Source organism: Bos grunniens, chromosome 5 (genome assembly GCF_055505025.1).
Source record: "Bos grunniens cultivar Pamir isolate PY7600 chromosome 5, Bosgru_T2T1.0, whole genome shotgun sequence".
NCBI classification, from domain to species: Eukaryota; Metazoa; Chordata; class Mammalia; order Artiodactyla; family Bovidae; genus Bos; species Bos grunniens.
Genome location: NC_141169.1, coordinates 33698166 through 33725204, shown reverse-complemented (window position 1 = coordinate 33725204; position 27039 = coordinate 33698166). Strand labels below are relative to the sequence as shown.

The 27039-nt window shown below is 40.2% G+C and overlaps 1 protein-coding gene across 3 annotated transcripts in view; it reads left to right on the top strand.

Moving 5' to 3' along the window:
• The window catches only part of PCED1B (PC-esterase domain containing 1B), a 195687-nt gene extending 172237 nt beyond the window's left edge, over positions 1 to 23450 (top strand). The window contains exons 6-9 of one of the 3 annotated variants that reach the window (XR_015163731.1): positions 10360 to 10475; positions 14228 to 14359; positions 22491 to 22561; positions 22959 to 23450. The gene's annotated coding sequence lies outside the window, so the exon portion shown is untranslated. Of the gene's footprint in view, positions 1 to 10359; positions 10476 to 14227; positions 14360 to 22490; positions 22813 to 22958 lie in introns of those variants that run through there. The other 2 variants (XR_015163730.1, XR_015163732.1) reach the window with 2 other exon arrangements.
• The last annotated feature ends 3589 nt before the right edge of the window (positions 23451 to 27039 follow it).

The window sequence follows — 27039 nt, the reverse complement described above, 5'->3', positions numbered from 1 at the left end:
ATAGCATATTCAAAAGCAGAGACATTACTTTGCCAACAAAGGTCCGTCTAGTCAAGGCTATGGTTTTTCCAGTGGTCATGTATGGATGTGAGAGTTGGACTGTGAAGAAAGCTGAGCACTGAAGAATTGATGCTTTTGAACTGTGGTGTTGGAGAAGACTCTTGAGAGTCCCTTGGACTGCAAGGAGATCCAACCAGTCCATCCTAAAGGAAATCAGTCCTGGGTGTTCATTGGAAAGACTGATGTTGAAGCTGAAACTCCAATACTGTGGCCACCTAATATGAAGAGTTGACTCATTGGAAAAGACTCTGATGCTGGGAGGGATTGGGGGCAGGAGGAGAAGGGGATGACAGAGGATGAGATGGCTGGATGGTATCACCAACTTAACTCCAGGAGTTGGTGATGGACAGGGAGGCCTGGTGTGCTGCAATTCATGGGGTTGCAAAGAATCAGACACGACTGAGCGACTGGACTGAAGTGAACACTATATAGTGATTTGATACTACTCTATATTTCAATATGATCACTACAGTAAGTCTAGTTATGATATGTCACTATACAAAGATATTATGCAGATATTACTATATTCTCCACACTGTGCATTCCATACTAGTAATTCATCCACTTTGCAACTGGGAAGTTGTACCTCTTAATCTCCCTCACACATTTTTTTCTTCTCCCAACCTCCCTCTCCTCAGGAGACCCAACAGTTTGTTCTCTGTATCGAAAACTCTGTTTCTGTTTTATGTTTTTTCATTTGTTTTGTTTTCAGATTGCAGGTTTAAGTGAAATCAGACAGTATTTGTCTTTCTCAGTCTGACTTATTTCACTTGACATAATACTTGCTAAATCTGTCCACATTGCTGCAAACGGCAGTACTTCATTCTTTTTTATAGCTGAGTAATATTCCATTGTATATATTTATCTATTGATTGGCACTTATCTTGCTCTTATATCTTGGCTCTTGTAAATAATGCTACAATGAACATAGGGGTGCATATATCTTTTCAAATTACTGTTTTCATTTCTTCAGATAAATATCCAGGAGGGAATTGGTGGATAATATGGTAGCTCTATTTGTAATCGTTTGCGGATTCTCTATACTGTTATCCATAGTGGTTGTACCAATTTACATTCCCACCAGTGGTGCACAAGGGTTCCTTAACTAATCTGTTCCTCAGTCTAGCTACATATTGACCTGTAAGGGTGGCCCCACCACGGGACTTAAATAGAACTGTAAAGAAATACGCTCTTTTTGTGGGTTATTCTTTTCTGACTTTATTCCAAGAGCTCAAATTTTTTCCACTATACATGTAAATTTATCAAATAAAACAGGGAATGGACAAAGGGCCCAAGGAGTATCCAGAAGGCAGGACATTTCTCCTGGGGCTCAAGTTTTAAAACATACACACACACAAGGTTAAGGCTGAGACTCAGATCGTTCTGGAGAGTGAATTTTGGAGATTATAATCCCTGGTTCATGTATTTGCATCCTTGATATACATGGCAGCTGAGAAGCCTACGAGGAAAAAGACTTGAACAAAGCATGCCATATGGGACTCAGGCTGTGTGTGCGTGTGTGTGTATGTATTCAAAGTGTGCTGGTGGTTCCAAAGCAGCTAGGTTATAGGGAGAGCTACAGGGACCCCTACAGGAGAACATGTCATAAGAGAGGCAGAACTCTAGAATTGGGAGTTCAGTGTACTGGTGATTCTAGAAAGCAGGAGAAGCCTACACTAGATGTCAGCTTTACTGACACCCAAATACAGCAGGACTCCGCTTGTAACAGCAACAACATATGGTGGGATTCCAACTTCATGGACAGACACATCAACATGGCATTAGGAACAATATTCTAGCTCAATGGCATCGCTATAGACCTGTCAGGTGAGGGACTGCAAAGTCAGGAAGTGGGCACGAAGTAGGGCTGATTCAGGAACGCATGTGAGTCCAACTGGAGAGTTTCAAAAAAATTGCTGAGGACGGGAACTTTGGCCAATCATCTAAGCCCGGGTGCCCATGTCTCTAGGCCGTGCCCTGGTATTGTAGCATCTCACTCATCTCACACGCTAGTAAAGTAATGCTCAAAATTCTCCAAGCCAGGCTTCAGCAATATGTGAACCATGAACTTCCTGATGTTCAATCTGGTTTTAGAAAAGGCAGAGGAACCAGAGATCAAATTGCCAACATCCGCTGGATCATAGAAAAAGGAAGAGAGTTCCAGAAAAACATCTATTTCTGCTTTATTGACTATGCCAAAGCCTTTGACTGTGTGGATCACAATAAACTGTGGGAAATTCTGAAAGAGATGGGAATCCCAGACCACCTGACCTGCCTCTTGAGAAATTTGTATGCAGGTCAGGAAGCAACAGTTAGAACTGGATATGGAACAACAGACTGGTTCCAAATAGGAAAAGGAGTTCGTCAAGGCTGTATATTGTCACCCTGTTTATTTAACTTATATGCAGAGTACATCATGAGAAATGCCGGGCTGGAATAAACACAAGCTGGAATCAAGATTGCTGGGAGAAATATCAATAACCTCAGATATGCAAATGACACCACCCTTATGGCAGAAAGTGAAGAGGAACTCAAAAGCCTCTTGATGAAAGTGAAAGTGGAGAGTGAAAAAGTTGGCTTAAAGCTCAACATTCAGAAAACGAAGATCGTGGCATCCGGTCCCATCACTTCATGGCAAATAGATGGGGAAACAGTGGAAACAGTGTCAGACTTTATTTTTCTGGGCTCCAAAATCACTACAGATGGTGATTGCAGCCATGAAATTAAAAGACGCTTACTCCTTGGAAGGACAGTTATGACCAACCCAGATAGCATATTCAAAAGCAGAGACATTACTTTGCCAACAAAGGTCCGTCTAGTCAAGGCTATGGTTTTTCCTGTGGTCATGTATGGATGTGAGAGTTGGACTGTAAAGAAGGCTGAGCGCCGAAGAATTGATGCTTTTGAACTGTGGTGTTGGAGAAGACTCTTGAGAGTCCCTTGGACTGCAAAGAGATCCAACCTGTCCATTCTGAAGGAGATCAGCCCTGGGATTTCTTTGGAAGGAATGATGCTAAAGCTGAAACTCCAGTACTTTGGCCACCTCATGCGAAGAGTTGACTCATTGGAAAAGACTCTAATGCTGGGAGGGATTGGGGGCAGGAGGAGAAGGGGACGACAGAGAATGAGATGCCTGGATGGCATCGCTGACTCGATGGACGTGAGTCTGAGTGAACTCTGGGAGTTGGTGATGGACAGGGAGGCCAGGCGTGCTGCGATTCATGGGGTCACAAAGAGTTGGACACGACTAAGCGACTGATCTGATCTGATCTGAAAGAAAAAAAAAACAACTATAAACTCAGTTCCAAAACAATTGATGAATAATGTTAGGGTCTCAGAAGAAGCTTCAGTAAACAGTAATCCTCTTTCCCATGCTGACCAAGTTGAGGAAATAAGACAAAGTTAAGACAAATGGAGTCACCTTTGTTACTTCTAGAGACCAGGCTAGAAGACAAGGCAGTCAAATGGGCTGAAACTAGACAGACTTGCCCATAGGCAGACACTTGCTGGACCAGAGCAGGCCTGCACAGGCAAGATTTTCAATAGAGAGAGACATTGTGTTCTCTTGGAAGACTCACTCCAAAAAGGAAGAAGCAGAGCTGATCCAATGGGACTAGTGACTCTTCCAAAATTATGATCAGATTACTCACTCCAGAGTCCCAGGAATGGAATAAGTAAAGGGGCAATGAGAGACAAAGCCTGTGTTTAGAGAAATGCTCATTATATAAACCAAGAGAAAAGATGTCTCTCCTCTGTATCAGTCAGGGTCTGCCAGGAAAACAAAATCCACACTAGGATTATTAAACAGAGGGCATTAAACACAGGGAATTAGTTATAAAAGTGTTAGAGGAGTTGAAAGATTAACCTAGGTAGATGAGGCAGCTTCCAAATTAGCAACCGGGAAGACACTACCCACTCTTTGGGCTAGAAGAACAAATAGAAAAGGTGGTATTACCTGAGCCCAGGAGCTGGGACCACTCAGGAACACCTAGTATCATCAGGGCTCTGTTAGGGCAAAAGCAGAAGTTATTAATATACAGGAGTTGCAGCTGCTGCCAGGCATGCCTCCCAATACAGAGAAAAAGGCGAGAAATACCTTAACTTCTCCTTTCCTCCCAACTCCAATCTCCACCAGTGCCTCTCACTGGCAAACCTAACATAGAGTTGGTGGTCAAGAGCGCCTGGGAGTCATAGCTCAAGACAGTCAGAGAGAACACAGGCAGGGAATGCATCCAGAGTCAACAGGCTGATAGCCAGTGCAGCCTTCAAAAAGGAAGAGCTTTATTAATGTTTTTGTACACAGATTAAAGAGGAATCTGTCTATCACAGTTCAGTTCAGTCACTCAGTCATGTCCGACTCTTTGCGACCCCATGGGCGGCAGCACGGCCTCCCTGTCCATCACTAACTCCTGGAGTCCACTCAAACTCATGTCCATTGAGTCGGTGATGCCATCCAACCATCTGATCCTCGGTTGTCCCCTTCTCCTCCTGCCTTCAATCTTTCCCAGAATCAGGGTCTTTTCAAAAGAGTCAGCTCTTCGCATCAGGTGGCCAAAGTATTGGAGTTTTAGCTTTTCAGCATGAGTCCTTCCAGTGAATATTCAGGACTGATCTCCTTTAGGATGGACAGGTTGGATCTCCTCGAAGTCTAAGAAACTCTCAAGAATCTTCTCCAACACCACAGTTCAAAAACATCAATTCTTCGGTGCTCAGCTTTCCTTATAGTCCAACTCTCACATCCATACATGACTACTGGAAAAACCATAGCCTTGACTAGACGGACCTTTGTTGGCAAAGTAATGTCTCTGCTTTTGAATATGCTATCTAGGTTGGTCGTAGTTTTTTCCAAGGAGCAAGCGTCTTTTAATTTCCTGGCTGCAGTCACCATCTGCAGTGATTTTGGAGCTCAAAAAAATAAAGTCTGACACTGTTTCCACTATTTCCCCATCTATTTGCCATGAAGTGATGGGACCGGATGCCATGATCGTAGTTTTCTGAATGCTGAGCTTTAAGCCAGCTTTTTCATGCTCCTCTTTCACTTTCATCAAGAGGCTCTTTAGTTCTTCTTCTCTTTCTGCCGTAAGGATGGTGTCACCTACATATCTGAGGTTATTGATATTTATCCCAGCAATCTTGATTCCAGCTTATGCTTCTTCCAGTCCAGCGTTTCTCATGATGTACTCTGCATATAAGTTAAATAAGCAGGGTGACAATATACAGCCTTGATGTACTCCTTTTCCTATTTGGAACCAGTTTGTTGTTCCATGTCCAGTTCTAACTGTTGCTTCCTGACCTGCATACAAATTTCTCAAGAGGCAGATCAGGTGGTCTGGTATTCCCATCTCTTTCAGAATTTTCCAGAGTTTATTGTGATCCACACAGTCAAATGGTTTGGCATAGTCAATAAAGCAGAAATAGATGTTTTTCTGGAACTCTCTTCCTTTTTCTATGATCCAGCGGATGTTGGCAATTTGATCTCTGTTTCCTCTGCCTTTTCTAAAACCAGCTTGAACATCTGGAAGTTCACGGTTCATGTATTGCTGAAGCCTGGCTTGGAGAATTTTGAGCATTACTTTACTAGCATGTGAGATGAGTGCAATTGCACAGTAGTTTGAGCATTCTTTGGCATTGCCTTTCTTTGGGACTGGAATGAAAACTGACCTTTTCCAGTCCTGTGGCCGGTGCTGAGTTTTCCAAATTTGCTGGCATATTGAGTGCAGCACTTTCACAGCATCATCTTTTAGGATTTGAAATAACTCAACTGAAATTCCATCATCTCCACTAGCTTTGTTTATAGTGATGTTTCCTAAGGCCCACTTAACTTCACATTCCAGGATGTCTGGCTCTAGATGTATGATCACACCATCATGGTTATCTGGGTCAGAAGATCTTTTTTGTACAGTTCTTCTATGTATTCTTGCCACCTCTTCTTAATATCTTCTGCTTCTGTTAGGTCCATACCATTTCTGTCCTTTATCGAGCCCATCTTTGCATGAAATGTTCCCTGGTATCTCTGATTTTCTTGAAGAGATCTCTAGTCTTTCCCATTCTATTGTTTTCCTCTTTTCCTTTGCATTGATCGCTGAGGAAGTCTTTCTTATCTCTCCTTGCTATTCTTTGGAACTCTGCAGTCAAATGATTATATATTTCCTTTTCTCCTTTGCTTTTCACTTCTCTTCTTTTCACAGCTATTTGTAAGGCCTCCTCAGACAGCCATTTCGTGTAGTCAGTAAAGCCGAAGTAGATATTTTTCTGAACTCTCTTGCTTTTTCGATGATCCAGCAGATGTTGGCAATTTAATCTCTGGTTCCTCTGCCTTTTCTAAATCCAGCTTGAACATGTAGAAGTTCATGGCTCACATTTTATTGAAGCCTGGCTTGGACAATTTTGAGCATTACTTTGCTAGTGTGTGAGATGAGTGCAACTGTGCAGTAGTTTGAGCATTCTTTGGCATTCCCTTTCTTTGGGATTGGAATGAAAACTGACCTTTTCCAGTCCTGTGGCCGGTGCTGAGTTTTCCAAATTTGCTGACATAGTGAGTGCAGCACTTTCACAACATCATCTTTCAGGATTTGGAATAGCTCAACTGGAATTCCATCACCTCCACTAGCTTTGTTCATAGTGATGCTTCCTAAGGCCCACTTGACTTCACATTCCAGGAAGTCTGGCTCTAGGTGAGTGATCACACCATCATGGTTATCTGCGTCATCAAGATCTTTTTTGTACAGTACTGTGTGTTCGTGCCACCTCTTCTTAGTATCTTCTGCTTCTGTCAGGTCCATAACATGTCTGTTCTTTATTGTGCCCATCTTTGCATGAAATATTCCTTTGGTATCTCTAATTTTCTTGAAGAGATCTCTAGTCTGTCACATCACACACCAAAAACCTTTCTAAAATGTCTCTCCCATTTCTTTACATTTCTCTCCTGCCATAGCTAATGTGTTTCTCTCCATCTTTTCTCCCCACCTCAGCTCACCCCTCTCCTCCCCCACAACATTCTCCTGAACCTTCTCCACATAAGCTGGGGAGTTCAGTTGATCCTCTTCTCATCATCTGTATCAGCGATTGCTCTCCATGGGGGCCTCCCTCAGTGGCTTAGTGCTCTGAAGTTGGGTAAATAGTAAGTTGGGGGCTTCCTAGGTGGCCCTACTGGTAAAAAAAAAACCCACCTGCCATTGCAACAGATGTAAGAGATGTGGATTTGATCTCTGGGTCAGGAAGATCCCCTGGAGGAGGGAATGGCAACCCACTCTAGTATTCTTGCCTGCTGCTGCTGCTAAGTCGCTTCAGTCGTGTCCGACTCTGTGTGACCCCAGAGACGGCAGCCCACCAGGCTCCCCTGTCCCTGGGATTCTCCAGGCAAGAACACTGAAGTGGGTTGCCATTTCCTTCTCCAATGCATGAAAGTGAAAAGTGAAAGTGAAGTCGCTCAGTTGTGTCCAACTCTTCTTGACCCTATGGACTGCAGCCTACCAGGCTCCTCCGTCCATGAGATTTTCCAGGCAAGAGTACTGGAGTGGGTTGCCATTGCCTTCTCCGGTTCTTGCCTAGAGAAACTCATGAACAGAGGAGCCTGGAGGGCTACAGTCCATAGGGTCGCAAAGAGTCACACACAACTGAAACGACTTAGCGTGCATGCAAATAGTAAGCTGGTCATGGCAGTTTAGTTAAGTCTGAGGCAGCTGAGTTACCCACTAAGAAGAGAGTTTCACCTGTTCAAAATAAGGCCATCAGCAGGAGATCTGCTGCTTACTTTTCCTCTTTCAAATTAAAGCAATTGACCACCTTGGTTCATGTCAAATGCAGAAGTCCACACCTGGTGTGCATAGGTGTTTGTTTTGCATTTAACAGAACTGAAAGGACTCCTGTTTCATTTTCTTGTAACCACAGAATTTAAATATCTGTGGTTTGGCTTGTGGGCTCACTACTGTAAGGTAGTAAGCATTGCCATTTCAAGATAGATAAAAGAAATTAGAATAGTGTCTAGGACATAACAGGAATTTTAAAAGTGTATGTTGATAAGGCAGATAGATTATATGATTGTGCTTATTTACTAAGGCTGCCATAACAAAGGGCTACAGATGGACTGGTTTAAACAATAGAAACTTTTCTCCCACGGTTCTGGAGGCTATAAGCCTGAGATCAAGGTATCACAGGAGTAATTTCTTCTAAGGCCTCCCCACTGGGTGTATAGATAGTCGTCTTCACGTGGTCTTCCTTCTATGTAAATCTGTGTCCTTATTTCATCTTCTTAAAGGGATGCCAGTCAGACTAGATTAGGACTCACCCAATTAATTTCTTTCAATTTAATTACCTCTTTAAAGATCTTGTCTCCAAATAAAATCACATTCTAAGGTATTCGGAGTTAAGACTTCAGCATGAGAATTTTGAATGAAACAAAATTCAGCCCATAATTCAAAGGCATACTTTATCTCATGCAATTTAGTCGTGTATGGATGTGAGACTTGGACCATAAAGAGGGCTGAGTGCCGAAGAGTTGATGTTTTTGAACTGTGGTGCTGGAGAAGACTCTTGAGAGTCACTTGGACTGCAAGGAGATCAAAACAGTCCATCCTAAAGGAAATCAATCCTGAACATTGGATTAATGTTGGGAGGACTAAGTTGGAAGGACTAATGCTGAAGCTGAAACTCCAATACTTTGGCCACCTGATGCAAAGAACTGACTCACTAGAAAAGACCCTGATGCTGGGAAAGATTGAAGGCGGGAGGAGAAGGGGACGACAGAGAATGAGATGGTTGGATGGCATCACCGACTCAATGGGCATCAGTTTGAGCAAGCTCCGGGAGATGGTGAAGGACAGGGAAGCCTGGCATGCTACAGTCCATGGGGTCACAAAGAGTTGGACATGACTGAGTGACTGAACAATAACAGAACAGAAAACAGCACAAATATTTACATGATTAACTTTATTGTTGATAGTGGCAGGACAGAATTAGGTTACAGGGTTCCTGGCACCCTAATCTGTGTCTACTGGCACTATCTTTCCATCAGGCTGGGATTACACCATAATTGTTAGATGAACAGGCTGTGTAGTCACATAGGCCTGAGTCTTAATTCTGGACCTGCTACCTATTAGCTACTTGACCTTGGATCAGTTCCTTAATATTTCTTAGGTCAGTTTCTGTATCAGTATGCCGGGGCTTCCTTGGTGGCTCAGATGGTCAGATGCTAAGGAGTCTGCTTGCAATGCAGGAGACCTGAGTTCGATCCCTAGGTTAGGAATATCCCCTGGAGAAGGGAATAGCAACCCACTCCTGTATTCTTGCCTGGAGAATTCTATGGACAGAGGAGTCTGGCAGACTACAGAGTCTGGGTCTACTACAGGGTCACAAAGAGTCAGACGCTACTAACACTTTTCACTTTCACTTTTCATGCTGGGATAATAGAACCTTCTTTACTGAGAGGGATGAGGGTTCAAAGATATGATGATGTATCTTGTCAGAGAGGAAAACCTTTTCCTTTACTCTCTTAGGTTTACTGCCTGGGGCTGTGCAATATTAAATTAATGAAAAGTAGATTAAAAGGAGAAAAGATAATTTTTTTATTAATAGTTATATGAGCTCACAGACGAGAAGTGAAACTCAAAGAATTGGTCAGACTTGGGGTCTTATACACCCATTTTAACAAAGGAGAGGAAATTTGAGCTTCAGGGGATGATAGACTGCGGGGAAGTAACTAGAGATATATGGGGGAACTAACGGAAGATGAGGGGTGTTTTAATAAGGTCTGTAATAAGGTCTGTAATGAGTCTTTAATAAGACTCATCTCGATGTTACTCTCCATCTCCAGAGATTAGAGTCATTCTTCCCTTCTTGTTGGGTTGGACACCTTCATAAAGGGCAACTGGTACCCTGCTCTCAGGCAGACCAGGGAGAACAGAGTAGTCTTTCCACATCTTCTGCCTCTCAGTTGCTTTCAGCTCAAAGTCATCCTTATACACTGGCAGTTTCTGATCCTCTTCAATGAAAAGTGCTTAGCACCAGGTCTGGTCACAGTAAGTGCTGGATAATCAACTGTGATTAGAGCAAAATATATCCTTCCATTGTAGTCCTGGAGCCCAGCCATAGCAGCATGGAAAGGGAATGTCAACTTTTTAAAAAATGTACAATGTGAGAGTTGCAAGTTAAGTTTTATTTGGGGCAAAATGAGGACTGCAGTCCAGGAGACAGCATCTCAGATAGCGCTGAGAAACTGCTCCCCCAGGCTGTAGTCCTCATTTTGCCCCAAATAAAGCTTAACTCGCAATTCTCATGTTGCAATTTCCTTAAAATCAACAGTTACGGCAACTGACGAAGGGACCCAGCATAGACTTCACTTCACCTGAACTCTTTGAGGAACTAGAGCCTTGGCACCATCTGCCCATCTGCCTCCTTGGACAGTCTAGACAAATTGGGTAAGTATCTCCTGGTTCTCAGATCTCCCATATTGGTTGATGATCCTGAGTTTTATTTGGTAGTGGAGCAGACAACCTGCCCTCTCTCAGCCGACAGGTACTGCAAGGGGCCCAGTTGAAAGATACTGGGGCATACCCACTCAATGTGTAGACACTAGGTGGGGCTCAGTTGAAACATACTGAGGAATACATGACCAGTTGGAAACGAAAGACACTTTGAGCAGGTGCTGGTTGAAAGATACTAGGAGAATACCACTCCCACCCCCCATCCAGGGGAAAGATGCTTGGTGGGGCTTGGCCAAGGAATACCCACTCCATTAAAATATACTGGTGGGGGCTGGTTGAAAGATACCAGGGTTTGCTTAGCTGTAGGAGACTTACTTGTCAGTGCTGAATGGTTACTTAAGAGGCTGATCTGATGCTTTTACAAGGGACATCAGAAAGCCAGCCTCTTAACTAAAACCTCAGCCAGGGATATGTATGTACAAAACTTATACTTGCAAGTATTTACTTACTTGGGGAAATTATACGAAAAGAGATCCTAACAAAAAATGACCAAATTGGAGTTCTTTTGATATTCCAAAATTAATATTTACAGGCACACAGTTAGAAAAGCTGACCGTAAGGTCAAACAGACTGAATGAAATGCTTACTTTGATTAGTATCTAGAAGCTTCTCTTAAAACCATAGAACAAAAAAAGGCTGCTAACAGTCTGTCACTGATTCTGTCTCTCCCTCTCATATTTTCTTCAACCTGAATTGCTTGGCCAGATGCTGTCTCTCTCTTTTTTATCTCTTCCAACTCTTGTACCTCCTGCTGCTCCCCTGTCCCCAGGAAAGGAGGATTAAAACAAAACAAAAACTTTGAAGCCATATTCTGACTTGACACCTAAGTCATTCCCTAACTGCCAAATGATCCTTTGCTTAAATCTGCCTCTTCAGTTCAGCTCAGTCGCTTGGTTGTGTCCGACTCTTTGCAACCCCATGGACTGCAGCATGCCAGGCCTCCCTGTCCATCACCAACTCCTGGAGTCCACTCAAACTCATGTCCATTGAGTCGATGATGCCATCCAACCATCTCATCCTCTGTCGTCCCTTCTCCTACCGCTTTCAGTCTTTCCCAGCATCAGGGTCCTTTCAAATGAGTCAGTTCTTCACATCATATGGCCAAAGTATTGGAGTTTCAGCTTCAACATCAGTCCTTCCAATGAACACCCAGGACTGATCTCCTTTAGGATGGACTGGTTGGATCTCCTTGCACTCTTGAAGTCAAGAGTCTTCTTCAACAACACAGTTCAAAAACATCAATTCTTCAGTGTTCAGCTTTCTTTATAGTCCAACTCTCACATCCATACATGACTACTGGAAAAACCATAGCCTTGACTAGACGGACCTTTGTTGGGAAAGTAATGTCTCTGCTTTTTAGTATGCTGTCTAGGTTGGTTATAACTTTCCTTCCAAGGAGTAAGCATCTTTTAATTTCATGGCTGAAATCACCATCTGCAGTGATTTTGGAGCCCCAAAAAATAAAGTCTGACACTGTTTCCACTGTTTCCCCATCTATTTGCCATGAAGTGATGGGACTGGATGCCATGATCTTCGTTTTCTGAATGCTGAGCTTTAAGCCAACTTTTTCACTCTCCTCTTTCACTTTCATCAAGAGGTTCTTTAGTTCTTCTTCACTTTCTGTCATAAGGGTGTGTCATCTGCATATCTGAGGTTATTGATATTTCTCCTGGCAATCATGATTCCAGCTTGTGCTTCTACCAGCCCAGCGTTTCTCATGATGTACTCTGCATAGAAGTTAAAAAAGCATGGTGATGATATACAGCCTTGATGTACTCCTTTTCCTATTTGGAACCAGTCTGTTGTTCCATGTCCAGTTCTAACTGTTGCTTCTTAACCTGCATACCAATTTCTCAAGAGGCAGGTCAGATGGTCTGGTATTCCCATCTCTTTCAGAATTTTCCACAGTTTGTTGTGATACACACAGTCAAAGGCTTTGGTGTAGTCGATAAAGCAGTAGATGTTTTTCTGGAACTCTCTTGCTTTTTTCGATGAACCAAAAGATGTTGGCAGTTTGATCTCTGGTTCCTCTGCCTTTTCTAAATCCAGCTTGAACATCTGGAATTTCACAGTTCACATATTGTTGAAGCCTGGCTTGGAGAATTTTGAGCATTACTTCACTAGTGTGTGAGATGAGTGCAATTGTGCGATAGTTTGAGCATTCTTTAGCATTGCCTTTCTTTGGGATTGGAATGAAAACTGACCTTTTCCAGTCCTGTGGCCACTGCTGAGTTTTCCAAATTTGCTGACATATTGAGTGCAGCACTTTCACAATACCATCTTTTAGGATTTGAAATAGTTCAACTGGAATTCCATTACCTCCAGTGGTCTGCCTCTTAGAAGGCTTAGATGAGGATTTGGCTACTCTAGTCAAAAAAAAAAAAAACAATCTAGGTTGGTCTGTGTTACACACTAATGCTTGTTACACTGGCTGACCAACTTTTCAGAACCATTAAAAGAAAGAAAGAAAAGGGGGTATCTATAAAAGCGATGAGCCTTTAATTTCACCAATATAAGTGCACAGCACTAGTCAAAGGTTAACCAACCCCCAACCAGTTTCAGTTCAGTTCGGTCGCTCAGTCATGTCTGACTCTTTGCGACCCCATGAACCACAGCACGCCAGCATCCCTGTCCATCACCAACTCCCAGAGTCCACCCAAACCCATGTCCATTGTGTCAGTGATGCCATCCAACCATCTCATCCTCGGTCGTCCCCTTCTCCTCCTGCCCTCAATCTTTCCCAGCATCAGGGTCTTTTCAAATGAGTCAGCTCTTCACATCAGGCTGCCAGAATATGGAATTTCAGCTTCAACATCAGTCCTTCCAATGAACACCCAGGACTGATCTCCTTTTTTTTTTTTTTTTCAAGCTAACCTTCTTTACTGATTTGCTGTTGCTAAGTTGCTGATTGGAACCAGTTTAATTCCAACCAGTAGAGAAAGTTAGCTTGAAAAAAAAAAAAATATATATATATATGTATATGTATGTACTAAGGGAATATGGGCTTCCCAAGTGGCTCAAGTGATAAAGAATCCAACTGCCAATGCAGGACATGTGGGTTTGATACCTGGGGCAGAAAGATGCCCTGGAGGAGGAAATGGCAACCCACTCCACTATTCTTGCCTGGGAAATCCCATGGACAGAGAAGCCTGGTGGGCTTCAGTCCATAAGATCTCGAAGAGTCAGACACCATTGAGCATGGGCACACACCCACACACACATGCCTAAAGGAATAAGTCCAAATGAGGAGAACATGACCACTTATCTTATCTATGAGTTGTGCGTGTGTTCTCAGTCATGTCCCACTTTTTGCAACCTCATGGACTGCAGTCCACCAGATGTCCTCTGTCCATGGAATTTTCCAGGGAAGAATACTGGAGTGGTTGCCATTTCCTTCTCCAGGGGAGGGATTGAACCCACATCTCTTGCGTTTCCTACATTGGTATGCAGATTCTTTACCACTGTGTCATCCAGACCATCTCTAATTCCTAAAACTGAAAAAAAAAAAAAAAAAAAACAGAACAGAAAAGGGAAAGCATTTTAAAATCTTTCTTATAAGTTAGTGAGTTTGATATTAAGATATCTAATTCAAAATTAAGTTTAAAAAATAAAGCCAGATCTCTTGTTGTGTCTGTCTGAATATATGTATGTCTCAGTATGTGTCTTTCTTTGTCTTTATGTTGCAGGATGGGGGATACCTTCCAGGGCCCAGAAGTGGGCTCTCCTCTAACACTCAGAAATGAATTGTCTGAAGAGACAAATGAGCTGACAAAGGAAGAGATTTTATTGGAAAGGGCGTCCTGGTGGAGAGCAGTAGGGTAAGGGAACCCAGGAGAACTGCTCTGCCTCATGGCTCATAGTCTCAGGTTTGATGATAATGGAATTAGTTTCTGGATTTTCTTTGGCCAATCATTCTGACTCAAGAGCCCTTCCTAGTGGCACATGCATTGCTCAGCCAAGATGGATGCCAGCAAGAAGGATTCTGGGAGGTGGTCAGACACGTGGTGTCTCCTTTTGACCTTTCCTGAACTCTTCTGGTTGGTGGTGGCTTATCAGTTCCATGTTCCTTACTAGCAACTCCTGTGATAAAATAACTCATGCAAATGGTTATTATGGTGCCTAGCCAAGGTGGGTGGTTTTAGTTAGTGTGCTTCCCCTAACATTTGGATAGTTTTGCCAAGGTTAATTTGTAAATGAGCTCAAATTTATTGGCCTAAAAAAAAGTAAGCATTTACAAATCAAACAATTTTAAATACAAGAAAATTTAGCTGAAAAAAATATAAGAAAATTGTAAATAGAAGAAAAATTGGGCTTCCCTTGTGGCTCAGCTGGTAAAGAATCTGCCTACAATGCAAGAGACCTGGGTTCGATCCCTGGGTTGGAAGATCCCTTGGAGAAGGGAAAGGCTACCCACTCCAGTATTTGGCCTGGAGAATTCCCTGGACTGTATAGTCCATGGGGTCACAAAGAGTCAGACACGACTGAGCGACTTTCACTTCACTTCAAGCTGAAAAACCCAGGGAGGAACACACTGAAACACATAGTAATCAAACTGACAAAAAATAAAGACAGAGGTAAAACATTTAAAGAAACAAAGAAAAACGACAAATAACATATGAGGGAACTTCCATCAGGCTATCAGCTGATGTCTCAGCAGAAACTCTACAAGCCAGAAGGGAATGGCAAGATATATTTAAAGTCATGAAAGGGAAGAATCTACAACCAAGAATACTCTACCCAGCAACACTCTCCTTCAGATTTGATGGAGAAATCAAGTTTTCCAGATAAACAAAAGTTAAGAGAATTTAGCACCACCAAATCAGCTGGACAACAAATGTTAAAGGAGCTTCTCTAGACAGGAAATACAAGAGATGGAAAAGACCTACAGAAAATAAACCCAAAACAATTAGGAAAACTGTAATAGGATCAGTTCAGTTCAGTTGCTCAGTCATGTTCGACTCTTGCGACCCCATGAATCACAGCACGCCAGGCCTCCCTGTCCATCACCAACTCCCGGAGTTCACTCAGACTCACGTCCATCGAGTCAATGATGCCATCCAGCCATCTCATCCTCTGTCGTCCCCTTCTCCTCCTGCCCCCAATCCCTCTCAGCATCAGGGTCTTTTCCAATGAGTCAGTTCTTCGCATGAGGTGGGCAAAGTATTGGAGTTTCAATTTTAGCATCAGTCCATCCAATGAACACCCATTGATAATTACCAAAGGCACCAACCAAAAGACATAGACGCTGGGGAGACGAATACATGTGCGTTTATGCAATTTCATTTACCACATCAATCTGCCTGACTCCCCAAATTGTATGCAATTATTTTATATTGTTAGGTTAATCATTATCCCATTATGGCTTGTAATCATAATTATTTTTTATTTTTTGTCTGGCTATTGATTGTGAAAACCCATAAGCATTTTTTGCTATTGTGATTATATAACTATTAATCACTTAAGACCATTGTATCATGATGGGTCAACAGAAAAATAATAGACCTCTATATCACCAAAACTAGGATCTAATAGAAAAACCTATAATCACTTTTTAAAACCAATATGCATATCAGAATTTTTTGAAAAATACGAATGCCCAGGTATTGCTTCCTTTTCCTCCAGAGCTCTAATGAGCAACCATGTTTAAAAACAACTAGACTATATGATGATCTTTTCCTTTTATCTAGCTTGTTTCACTTTTCCTGTTTCATATTCAGTGCTCCCATTTCATTTAGTTCATGTTTTTCAATTTCTCCATCTCTTCTTTTTTTTATGTTCTTTCTCAAGCCTTTATCAAGAATAGTAAAAAAGCTTTTGTATACGTATATATGAAGTATGTATATAATGTATATTTTAGAAAAAACTGAATTTTTGCCTAGCTGAAAAATCTATGACATTTTGATCCCACTTGTTTGACTAAGTATTAATAGAATGCTAGATTTCTACTTAAAAAAAAAAATAGATATGCAACAAGCAACAAAGGTTTACTTTATAGCTTAGGGAACTATAGTCAACATCTTGTAATAACCTATAATGGAAAATAATTTCAAAAATAATATATGTGTATATGTATAACTGAACTGGGGCTTCCTAGGTAGCTCAGATAGTAAAGAATCTGCCTGCAATGTGGGAGACCTGGGTTCGATCCCTGGGTCAGGAAGATCCCCTGGAGAAGGGCATGGCAACCCATTCCAGTATTCTGGCCTGGAGAATTCCACGGACAGGGGAGCCTGGTGGGCTACAGTTCATGGAGTCGCAAAGAGTTGAACACGACTGAAGCGACAAACACACACACACATAAGGAAATCACCTTGCTATACACCTGAAACATTGTAAGTCAACTATACTTTAGTAAAATAAATATATATTAAGAAAAAATAAAAAATCTTTACTGAAAAAAAAGAAAACTAAGCTAAATAAGTTTCAGTTTTATATAAACTGAAAAATATCCAATATTAAATTAATACCTGGTATTAATGTTAAAGTTTGTCAATCTAATATAAACATGTTTTAAAGTCATCAGTATAATAATCCATTATAATACTTTAATTGTGCCTAGGTTTAGCATAGTTAAATAAAATCTTATAGCTATTGCAATTTTGTTAGCAAGGAAAGAAATTCAATGTAAAGAAACTTTTAAAGAAAGAAAATGTAAATAAAATAAAAGCTTTAAATAACCTCTACTAAAAAATAATTATGCTTTAAAGATTTCTATCTATTTAGTCTCTCTAAATTTTGCTAAATTAAATTTCTAGGGCTGTGCTAAATTAAGTAAAGGAAGTTTATTGAACATCTAGGTCACTCCCAAATAAAACAAGATACAAAACATTAACTACTATATACTGGCTTCCTCTTACAGAAAAGCTGAAGATATTTCAACTATTAATAAATATGTTTGGTGCCATCCTAAGATGTTCTCTGTAAGAAAGCAATTTTTTTTTTTAAGTATCACTGGTATTTATGCTCACCAATCTACAAAATGCTAATATAAAGGTCAGTTCACGGTTCCTTAAGTAAAGTAGGATTTGTGTTTTCAGTAAAGAAGGTGTGGGGAGTGGAATTGCATTTTATTTTAAAAGAAGGAAATAGATCTGAGTTACAGGTGACTGTTTTTGGATGGGCAAATTAAATAATGATTACAAAAAGGTTTGTGGAAAGTGGACCCCGAAAAAAAAATTTGTGCATGGTACAAGTTTTCTTAAAATGTTCAACTGCCTTTAACATCAGATTTTAAATTTTTTACTTTTAAGCTATCTGCTCTGTATATACCTTTGAAATCTTTTATTATTATTTTGGCTAAATAAGTAACTATTGTTTCACAGTAACCTATGATCTTATCTGACTAATTGTTCTAAATCCTTTTAATATTCTTTGACAAAATTTCCTAAATCAAATTCTAATGAAGTCTTTTTGACCTCTAGCTAACTTTGGGATGCTTCAAAGTGCTCCTGAAACATCCCAATGAGAGATGTTAGACTAATTAAGTTCATTTGCTATGTTAAATTACATGGGAAGTATTGTCAAATGAGTAATAAATCTTCTCAGATTTATATTGTATGGTAAATGTTATTAATATAAATATTCTAAAATTTATATGGAGTTCCTAAAATGCTGACATATCCTGGTAAAATGTTATCAGTCATAATTCTAGTTATTATCTGCAAGTGTTGTATAGCACAGCAGTAACAAGTTACTTTGTATTGTAATCAAATTTAAATATGTCTTAAGTCTTTTGTTGATATATAGTTATGGTTTTAGTCTGATGCCTTTGCAAAAAAATGCTTCCTCTTCAAAAAGATTAACAAAAAACTTTTAAATAAATATAAGTTTCTAACTTTCAGACCATAATGCTGAACTGGGTAAGAAATTTCAAAATCCTAATGAGAAACCTGATGGCTTCATAAACTATTAACAAAAAGTTAGTTAACAAAAGGACTGAATACACTGGTAAAAATGGTTATAATTTTTATGGTTTCTGTCTAAAAAATTACTGAGTTGAATGTGTGTTTTCCAGATGTAAGGAAAACCTTCCCCTCAAGTTAATTATGACGTATAGTAATTTGGTAATCATACTTTTGTAAACAAAATTAAGACATTAATCTTTTTTCTCTATCTGGTCCCTCTAAAGATTGTAAACTCTTAGGTTTTCAGCAACTTTCTCAGATAAATTAGGAAAGCTACCTCACCAAGAGGTACAAAAACCTCAAGGTATTTTTGAGGACCTTGTAAAGGGAGGAATTCAGCTAGATTTGTAGGTAAAACATGTAATAAGCCATTGGTGTATGCGTCCTAGTCCTCAGAGTTTTTTTTTTTTTTAAGCTTCAGTTTAAAACTCCTTATTAAAAAGTTTAAAACGGTGAAAGCCTATACGATCAATTATATTTATATAGATTATCAGGTCAATTTTTTTTCTTAAACCAAACTTATTTTGCAACAAAATAGTCTGAATTAAATATATTTGGTAAATGTATTATTTTTAAAAAGTTAGGTTTCAATAAATGTTAAAATTTTAAACCAAACTTATTTTGCAACAAATTAGTCTTAATTTGTTGAATATATTAGGTAAAAATTAGGGTAATTTAAAAAAAGATTGTTTCAATAAATGTTAAATTCCAGTTTTGTTAATGAAGGTCTGTATTTACTAACTCACTTCCCAGATAGTTGCTTGCTATTATGCTATTTTAATGTAAAGTTAATTAAATTATTTTTTTAAAAAACCACTCTTTTATTTCTAAAGCTTGTGTCAACAATCTCTGTATAAAAATCAGATGCCCATGAGCCGCAAACAGGGGATTATATATGCCCAAAGGGGCTGTCTCCTACCTAGATAAAAAACTTTTTATCAGGTACTCTTAACTAGCTCATGTACAATAGAACTGAAGGGAACTTGACTCTTGAATTCTCACTTCTAAAGGCCAGTACACCAGACTGGTCTATAAAGAGAATTGCTGATCTCAAACTTACCTTAAAATAACACTCAAGCAAAGAAAGCTACCCCTGCACCAGAAGGGAGGGGGGAAAAAAAGACATCAAAAGTAAGCACCTTACCCAAAATGCTGAACCTGATTTGTATGATCACTCATAATGTTTTGTTAACTTCTTAGACCTTTGCATATAAATCAGATGTTCTTCTGTCATGGACATGATCCTGTGCTAGTTTTAAAAACCAACCCAATTATTGGTTTGTGGCCAATTACCTGCATCTAGTACCTCTAGATTACCTTAGTGGATTTCTCCACTTCAAGGCTCTAATTAAATCACCCTTAAAAAATTATTTTACAAAAAAGCTCAGTCCTGTTCAGGTGACTCTTAATATTACTAGGTGGAATCCTCTCACCTGGCCAGTTAATACCTGCTCTGACTCTGGCCGTAATATGAATTTTCTTCTAAGTAACTCAAGCTCAATAAAAGCAACAAGCAAAAATTCAGTCAAAAAGATAAAGCCTCTCACAATTACATAGAGGTTTAACAAAAAATATGTGCTGGATCACACAATTATAGAATAGATTTATGTAGTTAACACCAGGCTATGGTCATTTACAATTTAAGGTTTCTTTTATCTTGGGAACAATTAAATTATACTAAGAATAACCAGCCTAGCACACTAAAAAATTGGGCTAGAAGCTTTAGAAACAGTGCCAGTATATAATTTCCCACTGGATTAAGTCAAATAACCGAAGAATATACTGGGTTACACCTAATGAAAGTTTTTGGCTTAATTCTTACTTATAACTTCAATAAAACTGCTAGCTATATTATTTGTACTTTGCCTATTTTTCATGAATGTTGTTTCTTTCATTGCCAAATGTGTAACTAAATCTCCAAAGAAAATAATGATGACTAGCCAATTTAAAGCAGTTAATCAAATGTACAGTTCTGTATGCAATCAATGGATGTAATAATATAACTCTAAATATAAAAAGATAAAGCAAAAGGGAATTCTTTTCCTAGACTGTATTAACAGACAGGTCCAAATATCTTTGACTATAAAAGCCTAGTCCAGTAACAAACGTTAAGTGGTTTCTCAGTGAAACCTTTGCCAAACCCAAAAATGAGCCTTCCCAGCACTATAGGATAAAATGGTTGTAAAATACCTCCCGAAGTATGGTCAAATTTATGACCATGAGGGGGCCCTGTCAACTACAAATTGGTACTTGCCATGGGTGCTTACCATCTACCTCTACAAGGATTAAATCATGTGCTGCTGCAGCTGCTGACCTTCAACACGCCCTAAGGAGTTCAGGGTGGAAAGTAGAAATGAAGCACTCTGTGCTCAGAAAAAAAACCTGGCAGAACAGGTCTTCAGATAATTAGATATTCTCAGAAGCTGATTTTATGAGCTCAATTCTTGTATCTTCTCATATCTAAAAAAGAACTAAAATCCTTCATGGTGATGACTATTCCTCGTGACTAGCAGAAGCTTCACAAGATGAGCAGAAATTTCTACAAAAAAAATATGTGCTGGATTGCATGTATTCCCCATTTACCAAAATCACATATATACTGTCCGTCCCCCTTGCCTCTTTGGAGCAGTTTCTCAGAGCTATCTGAGGTGCTGTCTCCCAGACTACAGTCTACATTTTGCCCCAGATAAAACTTAATTCACATGTCTCACGTTGTGCATTTTTAAGTCCACAGCAATTCTTTTTTTCCCCTCCAGTGTTTCTACCTAAGCTCTCCTGCAAACAAGATTTCCCACACATCAGACACATTTGATCCACCCTGAGCACTCACTCAGGTCTACACTCCTTTGCCACAGTGCTAGCTCAGGGTCATACAGCATAGACTGCCCTCTGTTCAGCTCCTCCCCAGCCTCCCAGATGGAACACCAGAGAACTTCACAATTCTTCATGTGTTCCCCACTGCCTTCAGGGTAAAGTTCAAATGCAAAGTCCAACACCATCTGCTCTGCACCTAACTGTTCAGTCTGATTCCCCTCTTCCCTCCCCTCACCAATGAACTAATAGTGATCACTGACTCAGGGCGCTTTCTCCTGCCTTTGAGTGATATCATTGCATGAAGCTTCTCTCTCCACCTTACTCACTCAAACATCCTGCTGTTGGTAATATTCCTTAGCTATCCTACAGCCATCATTTCCCATTCTGGCTGACTGAGGTGTCCCTCTGTGCCCCCTCTCCACTACAGCATTGTAATTGTGCATTTTCTTCCTTGACTCTGCCTTTAAGTCTGGAGGTCTTTGAAGAAGGGGTCACAGTGAGTTCATCTCAGATTCCTAGTGCCCAGCACAGGCCTGGCACAATTGAGGAGACTCTCCTTAAGTGCCTATTGAATCAATGATGTCTGTCAATGGTAACACTGGAAACCAATGATAATTTAAAAGCCTCATCTCTGGTCTGAAGTTCAGGGCTTCTGTAAAGAGTATATGAGGGGAAGATGAGGTGACTGGCAGTGCTTCTGCAAAACCATGTGGGTGAAAGGAATGGTTGTAATGTAATGAAATAGCCTTCATACGTTTCCTTGTGGAAGATACATGTTAATTTCCCAAATGTATGAGCATCTGTGTATTTTCACGGGGAATACACAGTGCCTTTTCTAACACTGAGATGCTTGAAATGGGGTTATTTCCCTTTCAAATGAAAACCAATTAAATAAATTATATTTTTTTCCCTTGGTGCTTATGAAGTGTGGGAGTTGTCTCCAAACATTACTAAATGTTCTAATTTAGTCATACATGAGCTGGAAGAATGTAGTATAATTGCTAAGTCCAGAGTAAGTTGTTCTAAATATTTTATCTTGTTCAGCATATGCTGTTTTTAAAAAAACCCTCAAACTATAACTGTCAACATTCAATTCACAAAAAGTAAACAACAGCTGAGTATAATGGGATGATAAAGAATCTCTCCATAATTCCCACCATATGGCAAAGACTAGGTCCATTTTCATCACGTTTATCAACTGAGTTATTTTCTCTCTGAATTCTTCCTATAGGAAAAACATCCCCAGGAAAACTAGAGGCATTTTCCTAAAGCAGACAGAAGGACATGAGAAACTGTTGTATGGTATGGCTGGATCACAGATGGGAGGGATCTAAAATTCACTATGGCAATTGAAAGGGCTGGAAAAAAAAATCACCTATTTCTGTAATGGCAGACATTCTAGAAGCAACACACATGAAATGAACAAACGTAAGTAGAAAATGTATGGATACATTTTTAGCTGTCAGTTTCCATTTCTGAAACAAACTCTCATGGGCCCAGTTCGTGATATTTCTTGTCATGATTTGGATTCATTAAAATGCATGGACAATTAATCTGCTTCTAAGCAAGGGAAGCTGCTTGAAATTTCTTCTTCTTTTTAGTTTCTTCCCAAAGATTTTTTTTTTTTATGTGAACTGTATTTGAAGACTTTATTGAATTTGTTACCATACTGTTTCTATTTTGTATTTTGGTTTTTCAGCCGCTCCTTAAGCTCTCCAACCCAGGGATCGAACCCACACCCCCGGCACTGGAAGGTGAAGTCTTAACCACTGGACTCCAGGGAAGTCCTTCTTCAATTTTTTAAAAAAATTAGATATTTTGTATATGAGATTTTAAACTCAAAGGTGATACAAACCATTTCTCTTCCAAGTGAAATACTAGACAGAGAGCAAGGCATATTCTGGCCGCTGTTCCAACCAGATACTTCAAAACTGCCTTAGAAGAGAAAAGTAGGGCCCTTCTCCAAAGACCAGGCCTTGCTTCTTGGGTGAGAGAAATAAGGAGCAGAAGGCCAGCTTGGGGACAAAGGGCTTTGTGAAAAAACACCGAGGAACAGAGCAGTCCTCTTGTTTTCCCACAAGAATGATGACAATCTACCTTAAATCTTTTTTGGAATAAGCAGCAGGGTTTGGGAGGCGGTATTGAGTGAATAAATTAATATATAATCAGATCAGATCAGATCAGATCAATCGCTCAGTCGTGTCTGACTCTTTACGACCCCATGAATTGCAGCACGCCAGGCCTCCCTGTCCGTCACCAACTCCAGGAGTTCACTGAGACTCATGCCCATCGAGTCAGTGATGCCATCCAGCCATCTCATCCTCTGTCGTCCCCTTCTCCTCCTGCCCCCAATCCCTCCCAGCATCAGAGTCTTTTCCAATGAGTCAACTCTTCACATGAGGTGGCCAAAGTATTGGAGTTTCAGCTTTAGCATCATTCCCTCCAAAGAAATCCCAGGGCTGATCTCCTTCAGAATGGACTGGTTGGATCTCCTTGCAGTCCAAGGGACTCTCAAGAGTCTTCTCCAACACCACAGTTCAAAAGCATCAATTCTTCGGCACTCAGCCTTCTTTACAGTCCAACTCTCACATCCATACATGACCACAGGAAAAACCATAGCCTTGACTAGATGAACCTTTGTTGGGAAAGTAATGTCTCTGCTTTTGAATATGCTATTTAGGTTGGTCATAACTTTCCTTCCAAGGAGTAAGTGTCTTTTAATTTCATGGCTGCAGTTACCATCTGTAGTGATCTTGGAGCCCAGAAAAATAAAGTCTGACACTGTTTCCACTGTTTCCCCATCTATTTCCCATGAGGTGGTGGGACTGGATGCCATGATCTTCGTTTTCTGAATGTTGAGCTTTAAGCCAACTTTTTCACTCTCCACTTTCACTTTCAAGAGGCTTTTGAGTTCCTCTTCACTTTCTGCCATAAGGGTGGTGTCATCTGCATTGATATTTCTCCCAGCAATCTTGATTCCAGTTTGTGTTTCTTCCAGCCCAGCGTTTCTCATGATGTACTCTGCATATAAGTTAAATAAACAGGGTGACAATATACAGCCTTGACGAACTCCTTTTCCTATTTGGAACCCGTCTGTTGTTCCATGTCTAGTTCTAACTGTTGCTTCCTGACCTGCATACAAATTTCTCAAGAGGCAGATCAGGTGGTCTGGTATGCCCATCTCTTTCAGAATTTTCCACAATTTATTGTGATCCACACAGTCAAAGGCTTTGGCATAGTCAATAAAGCAGAAATAGATGTTTTTCTGGAACTCTCTTGCTCTTTCTATGATCCAGCAGATGTTGGCAATTTGATCTCTGGTTCCTCTGCCTTTTCTAAAACCAGCTTGAACATCAGGAAGTTCACGGTTCACATATTGCTGAAGCCTGGCTTGGAGAATTTTGAGCATTACTTTACTAGCGTGTGAGATGAGTGCAATTGTGCAGTAGTTTGAGCATTCTTTGGCATTGCCTTTCTTTGGGATTGGAATGAAAACTGACCTTTTCCAGTCCTGTGGCCGGTGCTGAGTTTTCCAAATTTGCTGGCATATTGAGTGCAGCACTTTCACAGCATCATCTTTCAGGATTTGGAATAGCTCAACTGGAATTCCATCACCTCCACTAGCTTTGTTCGTAGTGATGCTTTCTAAGGCCCACTTGACTTCACATTCCAGGATGTCTGGCTCTAGGTCAGTGATCACACCATCGTGATTATCTGGGTCGTGAAGATCTTTTTTGTACAGTTGTTCTGTGTATTCTTGCCATCTCTTCTTAATATCTCCTGCTTCTGTTAGGTCCATACCATTTCTGTCCTTTATCGAGCTCATCTTTGCATGAAATGTTCCTTTGGTATCTCTGATTTTCTTGAAGAGATCCCTAGTCTTTCCCATTCTGTTGTTTTCCTGTATTTCTTTGCATTGATCGCTGAGGAAGGCTTTCTTATCTCTTCTTGCTATTCGTTGGAACTCTGCATTCAGATGTTTATATAATAGAACTAATTAATTAATAACCACACTTAGAGAAGAATGCACAAGAGAGTCTTGCCAAGGACCCTCAGGAGGAATAGGCAAGTTCTACATGATCCAGTAGAGGGGAAGTAAAGCAATCTGGAGACCAACAACTGCTTTCTGAACTTTAATTTTCTGGAGATTATAATCAGTATTGTGAATGTTTTGCAACTCTAAAACTCCATAAAGTGGTACTTAGTTCATTCTGTTTGTCTCCTTGAGGTGCTATTTTTAAAAAATGATGGCATTACAAGTAATCAGGTTAATCTCTGAGTAAAAATAAAGGCTGTCTTTTCTGAGAGCTCTTCATCGTGCCAGTCAGGGTGTCTATCCACACACAATGACCCTTTCTGTATAGAGACTCTGTTGAGCTCCAAAGGAGCTCCAAGGAGAAACAAGAGGAGCGCCAGAGAGACAGCACAATAAGCAGGGATACATACCACTCAGTTATTTAAGGCTACTGGAAGGAACACAAAAGAATTCTAAGAAAACTAAGGGACTTCAGAGAAAAACTCAGGGTGATTTGTGTGAAAAAAAAGTCCATCGTGTTCATTGTAATGATTCTTGATGGAAAAGATGGTGTTACCATTTCCTGAGACACAGAAAAGAGTCAGGATTCTGGAAGGAAAACATCCTTAATCATGAAAGGAGAGCCTGAATGATGGGATGTTTGATTGATTTCACTTCCATCAGTGTCTGGGACCTGTTCAGCATTGTCCTGGAGGAATTGAGAAAAGTAGAAAATATGTGTAAGGTCAGGAATCACTTTAGGCATGAGAGTCCCATGAAGCACAACCAAACCTAGGACAGAACAGGACAGACAGCCAAAGGGAACAGAATGGGTCTTTTCTCAAAGAAAATACAAAACACTTTGAGCTGAAGCAGTAGGGAAAGAGCCTTACTGTGCTAGAAGGTAGCCCTCCTGGCTCTTCCTCTTATGAAACACAGAGTTATTTCTTCAATGTTGAATAACGACAGTGATGAGAGAAAAATGTCTTCTAAATGATTGAGAAAATGGTATGTCTTGGTCCCCATCCTAAGTCATTTAATCATGAGAAATAACTGGATTTTATATAGCATAACATTATAATGACACTGGATTTGTGGTGTGACACTGCTAAAGACAGCATTCTCATCATTCTATTTATTGAACAATTTCATGAATTTTGATTCTTCCCCTTTCAGGTGTTCCTTTCCATCTATTATCTTGTCTGATGGTAGTTCTGTAACAACTAGATGTCCATGGGGAGATGGTAATTATATGCCATGTCTTACTCTTTGAGTTTAACTTGACCTTTTCTTGAGGCATATTCTCCCCTTGAGTACTGGCATTTGTGTTGCAACCTAAGCAAGCTATTTTGGATTGTCCTTGATACAGAACTTCTCACAGAAAAGGTTTCCATTTGAAAACTCAGTCCATCATTTTATTTATTAAATTAACAATATCTTTTTTACTGATTTATACAAGTTCTGTTCAACCATCTAGACAAAGGCACAGAACATACATGTATGTTACATGACACATGACAAGGTTCCTAGAGGATGCAACTATTATTTTCGGTTCTAGATTTCTCTCTACCTTGTCTAACTTTAACTGAGAGTCATAGTGAACTTCCTGCAGAAGGGGTGTTATTGTCTTTTCAAACTGGGATTTACCCTGACTCAGCATGTATTTAGGGGGAAATTTTGTGCATGGTAGGAAGGAATGACGAACGATCTACCAAGTTCTCCCATTGGTTTTTCATAAAAGATTTCCTCATTTCATTGTCCTTAG